The sequence below is a fragment of the Hyperoodon ampullatus genome, assembly GCF_949752795.1.
Source record: "Hyperoodon ampullatus genome assembly, chromosome: 7".
NCBI lineage: Eukaryota > Metazoa > Chordata > Mammalia > Artiodactyla > Ziphiidae > Hyperoodon > Hyperoodon ampullatus.
The window spans coordinates 86997406-87009852 of NC_136920.1; positions in this window are offsets into that span (position 1 = coordinate 86997406).

Sequence of the window (12447 nt, forward strand, 5' to 3'; positions counted from 1 at the left end):
TTTTTTTTTTTTGCGGTATGCGGGCCTCTCACTGCTGTGGCCCCTTCCGTTGCGGAGCACAGGCTCCGGACGCGCAGGCTCAGCGGCCATGGCTCACGGACCCAGCTGCTCCGCGGCATGTGGAATCTTCCCGGACCAGGGCATGAACCCGTGTCCCCTGCATCGTCAGGCGGACTCTCAACCACTGCGCCACCAGGGAAGCCCTTCAGTGCACTTTTTAGGGGGAGGAATTTCCTACACTTAGCAATCATTAAATGCCACCTAGAGCACAACCTGAATAAGCCTGCTTTTCTACTAGAGAGGGCCTTGTGGGCATCGCCTCTCTCCTTACACAGGTCCTGCTCTGTTTCCCTGGCCACACAGCAGGTGCACATCCTTCGCTGGGTACCCTGGCTTGGGATGCACTTGAAGCAGGATGAGGAGGGTAAGCTTCCCCATCACTGGAAGCTGAAGGAGGAGGACACAGGGCCTTTCATGTGGCAGGGGCGCGCGTTCTCCCCAGAGCAGTTTGTGCCCCGGAAGTCAGGCTGGTGGGCAGAGGCTGCGGCCTCTGCTGCTTCCTCCCCACCTTGGAAAATTACACAGAGTGCCACTCTGCCCACTGGCTGCCAGGAGATGCCCTGCTGCTTTCTGAAACGATCCCACCTCCTTAGAATCAAAAACAACAATGTGCCTGCAGTGACCAGCTTGCCCTGTCCTCTTCCTCCTCCCTGCCCTGGAAAAAGTACAGGGTCTGTAAACAAGTCATTAGATTCGAGATCCTACCCAATTTAGACCTTTGTCTCAGTTTTCTCCAGAGTAAACTCGTGGTCACACCCACCCAAACCAAGCAAAGCCCAGGAGGAATGCAGAGTCCTGCGGCCAGGCTAACCACAGCTGACCCCACCGTGTCGGGGCTCGGCGCGCTCCCGGGGCTGGGAGAGGACAGCGGGGAGGAGAGAGCACTGCGGCCCACCAGGGCAAGAGCCGTGCGCTCCGACGTGCCAGTGGCTAAGAGCTTGGTCTCTGGGTTCAATTCCCCAAAGCAGTGTTCATTTTGCAAATGCCTCCCCAAACTATCAAAACCCAAAAGTCTACCTCCTTTGAAGTCTGGAAAGAAAACCCCCTCAGATCAGCTTCTTTTTTATTCCTGTACTTCCCGTACAGGCAAGCTTCTAGAAAACAGAGGTTGGAGAAAATGAAAGTCAATGCCAAATACTAACCAGACAGAAGAATAACTGCTTTTCCCCACAGCCCTCCACCCCCAGCTCTGGCATTACGGGCTGGGGAACTGGGCCCCACTCCTGCCGCTGTAGATCTGTTTATTCTGCACTCCATAAAGGGAAACCAGGCCCTTTGCTGACATTTTGGCTTGGAGGGGGTGGGGAGAGACGGAGGTCCAGAATTTAAACTCAAAACCAGATCAACTTCTCTAAATCTCCTGGTGCTTTTTCTGCAATTCCTCAATGGGCCACATCGTACCAGGCTTTTAACCCTCCCAGCCCGTGCGCCCCCATCACTAACAGTCTGGCTCTGGACTGCGATGAATGCCATAAACTGCAGTGACCCCTTCTTGACTTCCCACCCCGTCGGGGCTCCCTGATCGCACTGCACCCCTGGCTTCTCTCTGCCTCTCTTGCTGGCCGACATGTGCCCCAAACCTTGCTCTCCCGAATGGACTGGGGCTTCCTTTGAACAATGAAACAGGGAATTTCCTTTGTCCTGGAAATGTTCCACTTGTCATCCACGTTATCCTTATCAGCAGACCACAGTGCAGTGAGCAAAGGCCCCTGCGAGCTCGGCCCTGGGGGGTATCATTGCAAAATGTTTTCTTCGCTTTTTCCTCTGCCTTGAATTCAAAGCCTGACCTTTACGGGTGGAATTCAATCAGGTCATCGCTCAGATTCCCCAGTGGGGAAATAAAAGTAGCACAGGCAAAGTCTATTGTTTCCATTTCAAGAAGGTAGAAATGTTGTCTTCTCCCTAGAGCATCCAACTAAACAAGGTGGGATGGGGGATAGAGGAGGTAATAAAAGGACCCTTAAAACTAGTTTAAGGTCTTGGTAATAAAACGTAGCCTAGATCCTCCCATTCTCTCTCCATTTACACAATCTGTTCTAGTCAAACGTGATTGACACCTCAACTTCGGTCCTTCAGGGCTGGCTTTCACTGGTTTTAATGCAATTCATTTGTATTTGGACAAGTTTGCAAAAGATTTTTTTTTTTCCGCTTTAAACAACAGGAGAACAATACAGGCACACCTTGTTTATTGCCCTTCATAGATACTGCATTTTTTACAAACTGAAGGTTTGTAGCAACCTGCATCAAACACGTCTGTCAGTGCCATTTTCCCCACAGCATTTGGTCACTTTGTGTCTCTGTGTCACATTGGCAAGTCTTGCAGTACTTCAAACTTTTTCATTATTGTCCGATTTGTTATGGGGATCTGTGATCAGTGATCTTCAATGTTTCTTCTACAACTTGTTGCAGGCTCAGATCCTGGTTAGCATTTTTTAGCAATAAAGTATTTTCTAACGAAGGTTCCCAGACACAGTGCTATACACTTAATAGGCTCCAGTATAGTGTAAATGTAACTTTTCTACACACTGGGAAATCGAAATATTTTGTGACTTGCTTTACCATGATACGTGCTTTATTGCTGTGGCCTGGAACCGAACCCGCGACACCTCGGAGGTCTGCCTGTCCAGTCAGGAAGAGGCATGTGGAACACCAGAAGACCAGAGGAATTGTAAAAACAACTGCTAATGTTAACACGCTTGTATCCTGGGGCAGGAATAATTAATTGTATATGTTTAGTCACTTAGCAACCCTGAGCTCTTATTCTGAAAAGTTCAAAATATTTCACATATGTAGGGAATAAAGTCTCTGGGATCAGACAGACCCTATGAGCTGCATAACCTTTGATGAGAAACTTGAGTTTTCTGTGCCTGGGTTCCTCTCACTGGTAAAGTCTAATGATAGATGTATCCCACGGGCTGTGGTGGAAATGAAGTGCTAACATGCACTGAAGTGCTCAGGACAGTGCCTGGTTCATCTGTAACTACTCAATAAATAATATTAATAAAGATATTAATAATAATATTATTAATGACATTACTGATACCTCCTGTGAAAATTGTTTCCAAGTAATAATAAGGTAAAGGACACAGCCACTCCAGAAAAGATCTTGAAGGCCAATCTCAGTTCTTATCCTCTATAACGTCTTAGATCAGGCAGCTTTCTCTGAAATTCTAGCAAACACCACATATAGACAGCATGCCTCTTCAGTAGGCATTTTTTGTTTTTTGTTTTTAGTTCTTTTTTTGATCTTGCAAAATGCATTTACGGCCATCTTTATTACAACATTGCTTCGAGGTAAAATTATCATTGGCAGAATCTCCCTGCTCTGCAGTTGAGGAAACCAAAGCATGAGGAGGCCCAGGACCTGCTGAAGGGCAGAGAGCAGCTCCTACCAAAGCCAGCAAGCACGGCTTCCAGAGCTCTGTGTGTCAAAGGGCCGCCTCACGCTGCCCGTGAGGAGGTCCACCAAGCTGAGAACAGGTCCATCCCAAACGCTGCTGAAGTCTTCAGAGATGGAAGTAAGCCTTCTGGACTCTTCCTGCCCTTGACATTTCTGGATGCACTGCATATTAAAAGCATGCCAACCGATACAAAGGTACTCTATGTGCTCAAACACTGGTCTGATCATGTCTTTGAAACTTTGAAAGTTACTGTCCTCTCACGATGTTCCCTATTCCACTTTACTTGCCTTCACTGAAGAAAATGGCTTAGGGACCCACAGACACTGCCTAGAGGGACTAAAGTCAGAGTCACAGGTTTGTGACACTGCATTTAGCAGAGCTGTAGGAAAGCAGCATTTCACTCATTCACTCATTCAGCAAACACTTCTCGAAGGCCTGCCCTCCTCCATGCCTACCCCTGCTTATCACTCAGGGTTCAGCCCAAATGTCACTTCCTTGGGGAAGCCTTAGACCTCTGAGACTAGGTTAGGTCCCCATAGTCTACTCTCCTGAAGCATCTTCTACTTCCTTTTTCACCGAGCTCTTTGCACTTATAACTGGCTCAATATCTCTTTTCCCTCTTTGACTACAATTTCTGTCACAGCAAAAGCCTTGCCTGTGTTTTTTTTTTTTTTTTTTTTTAACCACTGTATCCCAGCGCCTGGCACACAGAAGGTGCTCAATAAACACACAAATATGTGCTAGGTGCTAAGGTGTCAAAGGAGAACTGGCAGAGTGTCTGCCCTCAAGGAGCTGACAGCAAACAATAGAAACCCACACTTTGATGCTCGCCACGATGTGCCAGGAGTAACAGAATTGTCATGGTCACAGAATCGTATTCTACCCACACTTCCTCCCCTTTTTCCAGATGCAATCTGAAAAGAACAAAGGTGGAAGATTTCAAACTGCAGAGAGATCTTTCTGAAAATGCATAAGCCCTAGAAATATCGGACTAATGATGGATTTTATACGTAATCAGCATGAGGTGATCAAAGACTCGAACTGGGCATTCACAGGGGCCTGTGGGTTGATCCATATTTTCTCCTTTCTGGAGGGCAAGTGTGAGCAAGAAGCAGGACCACAGCGGTTCATCACCCCTAAAACCATCATGGAGAGTTAGACTGCAGGGAGCTTTGCCTTATTTTCTCTGTGGCATCTGTCCATCTTGATTTTAAACAATTCAACTCAGAAATGTGTGCCACTGATTCAGTGATAGACGTAGGATGGACCTTCCCAGTGACGTCCAACTGAAGACTTCCAAAGCAAAAGCCACCAAAGCTCCGAAGGAGGTCAGATCTCCCCAGAGAAGGACTGGGTGTTTATTCCTCATGGGCATTCCAAAGCCACAGCAGGTAGACCATGTCATATGTTTGACTGTCCACGGGTGAGGGCCACGAAGGAAGGAGAGAAATTGCTCCATGTCTCGGACATGTCAAGCACATAGGTCTCAGTGACTTAGAGCACCACAAAACAATGCAAGCCCAGGGAACACTTGCTGGAGGGAAACAGGTTCAAAGTCACCACTCTAGCTACTTGTTTGCTAAGTAAGTTGCTTTGCTCACATTTATACTTAAGGAGAAATCTACCTACAAGGAATTATAAGGATCTTGGAACTAGAAAAGCCAAGTCTCTGTTAATAGCATGGAATTCTCTGTAATAGGAAATCATATATTCACAGCAGGACAAAGCATTAGAGCTGAAAACGACCTTAAAAACAATTGAGCACAATGCCAGGATTCTACAAATGAGGAAACTGAAATCACCATGCTGTAGAGGATTCCCTCTGGCTGAGGTCATTTTCAATGAAAAGATCTACAGGAAAAGCCCACACCTTTCTTTGACAAGCCCAGTATACATTTAATCATAATTTGTGAATATCCCTGTGGCAGATTCCAAGTGCACCCATTTTATAAATGGGAAAAGAAAGCAATATATACTTAAAGGTCAGTGTAGAATTGGTGATGAAGCTGAGAGACTAGATGGTTACCTTAGTTCCAGCTCCAGGCCAGCACTGGTAGTACCTGGGTAATGCTGGACATCCACGCTTCATCTGGTTTTGCTTTAATATCAGTCACAGGAGTCAATGGAAGTGTTAGTCTCCATGTGGACCACACATTGCTGACTCAGAAAAATTATCCACATAAATATACCTTCCAACTGAATTCAGATTTTAAGACGTTTTTGACCTGAAATATATAGACTTTTATTGTCTAATACGGGAGCCACTAGCCACATGTGGCTATTTAAATGTAGAATAACTAAGAGGAAATAGAATGAAATTAAAAATTTAGTTCCTCTTTGCACCAGCCACATTTCAAGTGCTCAGCAGCTGCTTGAATAGCCAGGCTCGTGGCTACATATTAGATGGCACAGAACAGGACATTTCCACCTTTGCAGAAAGTTCTATTGGACAGCCCAATAATGGGCTGGAAGATTTCAAAATAATAATGACAGTTATAAGATAATGACAGTTTTCTTAATCTTCCACTTTGCTTTGCCTTTAAGATCAGTTTAAGTAGTTGAGAAGTACTGATGAAGTTTTCCAAATCTCTTATCCTAAAAATTGTACAAGAGCTACATCTCTCATGAGGTTTCCTATACATCAATCCTTTCCAAAGCGAGATGTTTGAGCCTTCTACAGCCCAAGAAAATATCGCTCTCCCTTCCACCCAAATCAATTTAAAACCAGAAATTTAGTGCTCTATGAAAAAGATGAGAAAGTGTTACATTAGCTATTTCCAAATCTGTAATACATTTAGGCAAGACATTGGATGTGGTTAAGATGGTAGGATGAGTGTCCAGAACCTTTATATAATCCAGTCTTCCAAAGATGGAGACCATTTGTCAAACAAAATGAATTTTCTGCAAGGCTGAATTCATTTCCATGAGCGAGATGTTCTTCACAGTTTGAAATATATATTTGAGACACTCTCTAATCTCTTTACCTCCACTCGGTGGTTTTGGTGTAGAAAAACACAGAATGCTCCTTCAATACAGCGTACAGATCTTGGAGGTCATTTGTTTTCACGGAGAAAGAAGCAGTAGGGTGATCTTAGCTGGACTGAGGGTCCTAAAGAGCTAATAGATGAGTGTCTGTGCAGCTCAATGCCCTCCCCATGGACTTTGAAATCCCAATTCTGTTGGCTAAGAAGAAAACCTTAATCCCTAATTCAACACGTTCAGAAAAAAGATGTCAGGAGAAGCTCTTAATCTCAACCCTAAATGTCTGGAGCAGCACTTTAAAATGAAAAGAGTCAACTTCATTTTCCAGTTTTTAAATCTCATCATCACTTAGTTACTTCAGTGTGGGTAGAACGGGGCAAATGTTCTTCCTCTTCACTCCACCTCTGGTTACACAGTCCTACGGGTTGTGTAATGTCACACGGAAGACAGAGATACAAGCTTTCCTAAAATATTACTGATGCGGGATGAGAACACAGACAAAGCTTGCCTGTCGAGTCGCCATACGTGGGGGAGGAGCCACCGTCATTCCTGCCTCCTGCCCCAGCAGAGGACCACCTTCAAGGCAGGTGACTTCTTTCACACTGTTGCCCCTTCACTCACACTTAAGTAGGTTAAACCTTTTAGTTCCTTCCACACTTAAACAATCACATTCCTTGATCAGGACCATTCAGTCCTACAGTCCCTCCTAGGTTGGAAAACTCTTCTTTCTGGAAGGGGATGGTAAAGCAGAGCACATAGAAGGCCTGAAATGTTAGCTCCCTCTGAATCAACCCACTTCAGGCCTTGCCCTGTATCCCCGTAACCCATGACCACAAGGACACAGAGAAGACAGAGGAGGTGGCATAGGTGGACAACTGGGAATGGGGCAGCAGGTGTCTGGCTCGCTAGATGGGCATCTAAAAACCATTCACAAGGGGACGTGGTACAAGATACATGGTTTACATTCTAGGAGGGCTCTTGACTCTTTAAAGGCAGAGACAAAAGTAAAAAAAAAAAAAAAAAACACAACAAAAAAACCTGAGTAGCATAGGTTGGACAGGAGAATTTTGTTTCTCTGGTGTTTTCAGTGTCCACAGCTCTCTTTATCAGCAGCACAAGCCTGGAATTCCTGAAGCTGCACTCATATCCTGCCATCGGGGTTTTACGTAAAAACCCCATTGATGGGGATGGGAGTTTCATGAGGAGAACAATGACCGGATATGAGGGAGGGGAGAGGAGGAATAGGTGATGTTTGGTCTGTACTGGTGCATTCATAGGGGAGAATGTCTATACTGGCAAAGATGTGAAATAGCTAATTGACAAATTTTACCAAATGCAAGTAAGTCTTGGGAACCATGAAAGCCAGAAAAAAGCAGCCCAGTGGACTCAATTTAAGCAACATTTATTATCTGTTATGTTCAAATGTCGACCTCAGAGTAATAACTATGATAATAATAGCCAGTATTTACATAGCTCTTTACAATTACAAAGTGGTTTTCCTTCCACACTTATTTTGATTCTTATCATTGGTCCGTAAGGCAGGTGGAAAACTTAATATTACTTATTACGATCATTACTAGTCTTATTTTACAGATAGGAAGGGAGGAGATTAGAGAAGTTAACATCTGGCCCAAGATCATACAACCAATCAGCTGCTTTGAAACCTAGATTTTCACACTTCGAATTGCACAGGGCTTTCACAGAGCCATTCTGCCACCATCACGATAATTTGCAAAACATTACAGCTCCTCACTGCCCACCTGAATAAATGTTTTGTGTCACCTTTCTTAGGCAAGAAGCACCACCCAGCACACAGCATCCCTGCATTACACTGTGTGAACACAAAGTTACATTTTGTAACTCTGGCTGAAGAGGGCTAACCAGCCCCTAACAATAAAGAGAGAAGGGTGATCTCTCCTCAGTAAGATGTCCATACAAAGCTCAGAAACGGAAATGATGCATGATTTACAATTGACAACAACCATGTAAGGAGCCACCCAATTGTTAGTCAAATGGTAGTAATTAACTGATGCTTTTCTTCAAGAAATTCAAAGCAACTCGTCAATCCAGATTTTCACAAAAGCCACAGGAGAAGAGGTTTGTACTACGGCTCCTCTTCATCCTTTTGGGTGGATGGAGAAGCTGAAGTTAAGAAAAGGAGAGTAACTTGTCCAATGTCACCCAGCCAGCCAGAGGCAAAGCCAGGAGCGGAAGTCAGATTACCCCACACCCTGTGCTCTCTTCAGCACTTTAGAGGGACTGGTACAAACGTAGAACCTGGGACCTCTCCCAGGTGTCCTGGGGGACCTGCTTCATCAGTCTCTTCTGCATTTAGTGCAGAGGTGTGCCCAGGTAGGTTCACCATCAAGGCTTTCTAACGAGTGTGAAGGAAGAGGTGGAGGATGAGGCTTGCTGTCACTGCAGACAACTGACTCCCTCCAGTCAGAAGGGAACTGGAAGCAGCATCAGCCTGTGGAAAACGCCACTCAACCCGGTCCATCTCTGATGAGACTGACTGCCCCACTGACAGCTTGTTGATGCTGACTGGCTGCTTTAAGAGGGACTCCTGTGTTTCCCGTAACACTCCCTTGACGCTTCCAGAGGAACTGAGCTCAGAGCACCCCTCCCTCTCAGCGGTGTCTACCTTCAGTCATATTCCTTATTTTCCCACAAGAGTCACCTTCACCGAGGCATCCGTCTCTAGCTTTTGCCTCGTAAATGTGCTCGTTTTGTGCACATACAGTAAACATTCTCTCAAAATGTTTCCAATTATTTTTGAACAGTTAAGCATGCAAATGTCTGAGCAACATTTATTAAACTTCTGTGGACTTTTAGGAGAAAAAAAAAAAAAGATGAACCAAGAAGAATCTGAATCATCAAAGAGCTCTTACAAAACCAGCATTTTGAGCCTTTAATTGGAAATGAATCAGAAACAGGCATGTGAAATTTCCCATGAAATACACACAGGGTTTACATTTTTTTTATAAAGGGTGCTCTGGGCAGAACAAAATCTGGGTTATACACAGTCCAAACTGATGGGAAGAAATCATTAATTCCGAGGTGCTCCAAACCTAGCCCCACTCTGCAACATCTTCCCATGCAAACTCTGGGAAGGCAGGGAGGGAGGACCACAGTCTCCCTTTCTGGCATGACAGATCCAGTAAGTACATAGGGAACCACAGATCTCCAGAAGGAAGAGCTTAGAGGCCCCAGGGTCCAGAGCAACAAATCCACATGTCTGGATGCCTTTCCTGAGGCACCCTGGGAAAATTCTCCGCATGCCAGTTTCCTGAAACACATTTCCAGAAAAGTAGTCTGCTCTTTCTTCCTCCCCTTTCTCGAAAAGTGTAGAAAGTACAGGTGCCCCTCAAGTCCCTGACCTCTGGGGAAGTCCTGTGTTACACCAGAGACCCCATTTGAGCAAGATTACCTATACCCATTGACCAAATATGCTCTATACTGTTGAGAAAACCAAGGTCAGCACAGTTGGCCCTTCTTTCGGCGGGTTCCTCATCCCCAGGTGTAACCAACCGCAGATGTAGTAGTATTTCTGACCCGCGGTTGGTTGAATCTGTGGATGGGGAAGCCGCAGCTATGCAGGGCTGACTGTAAAGGACTTGAGCATAGGTGGATTTTGGTATCCATGGTGGAACAACCCACCAGGGATACTGGGGGACAACTGTACCTATATGGTTTTCTACAGACAGCATTTTGTGGGCTGGGAGAGATAATGCATGGATCTTTGTTCTAGGATTCCTGACTGGTCATGGACTTAGGTACGGGGCTGGCGGCAGAGTACAGAGCTGGGAGAAGAAAGATCTCTTGCTTTTATGTATAGGTGCAGACATTCTAACCCTTTTCCCCTGGCATCCCCAAAGCAGGTTACGTGAGGCTTAGCACCTGCCCTCACACGCTCCCCTCACGCCATATAGTTTCTGAGTGATTTTCCTCTCTGAGATCACCTCTTCAGTGCATTTACACCTAGAGATGATTACACTGAGGATTGGGTTGGGAAAAATCAGTATGAATTACCCACGATAATTCCTCTTGTCTTAGAAATACCTCTCTTGCCAGGGGAGCTACATTTCAGTTTCAATTGTTTTCTATTTCAAATCAGTGATCTTTGTAAAGAGAATAGCTGTACTTGGGTGGCTGCATGACTGCTTAGCTGCCTGGGTAGCTCCTATGGAAAGTGCTGTGTTTGATCCCACAGGAGAATTACACAATGGCCAGGGAATAAGACTGAAAGGCAAAGAAAGCAGGAACGCCTGTGGATTCGATGAGTCTTGCTGTCTTTGCTTCTGGAAACCCCCTTATGGTGGAATGTGTGGTTTAGGGGAATGGATACCTGAGTTCTGCTGCCAGGGTCTCCTGCCCAGTTCTCATCTTTAGACACATCACACCTTGAAGACTCAGTTACCTCTTCTGTGCAATGGCCTCTTGTGTTCTAACAATCTCAGGGGTACTCAAGTGTTCTAACAATCTCAGGGGTACTCAAGTTGGCAACTTGCAATATTTGCATTGGGGAATTTGACAGAGATACAAGCGGCTCTCTTAGTGTTCTCTTCTTGCCTGAAAGGCTCAAGGCCTTTCAGAAATAACGTGTAGAGGAAGAGGTAAGGCCAAGTGGTGAGGGGTGATATGGCACCCTCCAGGCCAAAGAAGGAAGCAGCGCCTTTATCCCAATTTCTGGAATGTCTTCTTCAGTTGATGTCAATGACCCTTTGGATATAATTTGAAGCTTCTTTTCTTATATGCATGTTTCTAGAGTTAGAACTTCAAACACAAATAGGCTGAAATCTCTAAATAAGAGAGTTTCTTTGCTGATGGATTATGTTGAATCAGGGTAACAAAAGCACAAACCCTATACCCAGAGATATTCCAGGTGACTCCTGAAGGTGTATGTGTGTACGGGGTGTGGGGGCTCATGCAGTGTCAGTGAGGAGAATGGGCTAATTTTCCCGTTTTGAAAGAAATCAAACTACAACTATGATGAGTTTGAGTGCCTCCTTGACCCTGATCATTGCACCCAGGGTCCACCATGATGCCATACAGAGTGCCAGGAAAAAAATGCAAAGCCAGGCACTGGGCCTCCGCATTGAGAATGAAAAGTTTAAAATAATAGGTTCTTCAGTGCTAAATGATGTTTGGTTCCAAGGATCCTTGGAGCTATGGTTTTCTTTGTTCTGCCAAAGGAAAAAGGAAATACATCAGGAAGCTGGGCCAGTCCACAGGAAGTCTCACTTGAGCTGATAAAAGGAACTGATGTGAGGTGGCTGGGGATGCAGTTATAAGTCAATCAGCCTTGAAATAACAAGAAATGCTATTCAGGAGAAACTGGAGCCTGAAGTTAGCCTTTCTCGATGATTTCCTTTTAACCCTGCAAAACATTCCTTTCTTTGTGTTTTGTAGAACCCCCCCAAAATCAGGGATTTTTTTTAGTGTGTGTAGTTAGTGTGTGTATATGAGTGAAAGAGAATGAAAAAGACAGCAAGAGTTAGAGCTGGAGAGAGGAGGAGAAAACACAGAAGGGTGCAGAAGGAAGTATTGTCAAGTCACAGAATATGCTATTCTCTACTGAGCTACAAAACTTTTTTTGTTTAAATCATCTTGGTAGCTCATTAAAGTAAAACAGAACCTGTTGGTTTCATCCTCGCTTGCCTGCCTGCTCTCCAGTATACCTGCCAGCTAAGTCAGGCAGCGATCTTCCCTGGGGAATAGAGGGCTGAGGCCTTCTTCAGGAGAAGGTATGGAGGGTCCTACCGTATAGCTCAGGGAACTATATTCAATATCCTGTGATAGATCAAAACGGAAAAGAATATGAAAATGAACGTACATATATGTATAACTGAATCACTTTGCTGTACAGCAGAAATGAACACAACATTGTAAATCAACTATACTTGAATTAAATAAAGTTTTTAAGAAGTATGTCCATAAAGGTGAAAACAGATATTGGCACATAGTAAGAGCTCGATAAATAGCTCCTTCTTTTTCTTCTTCT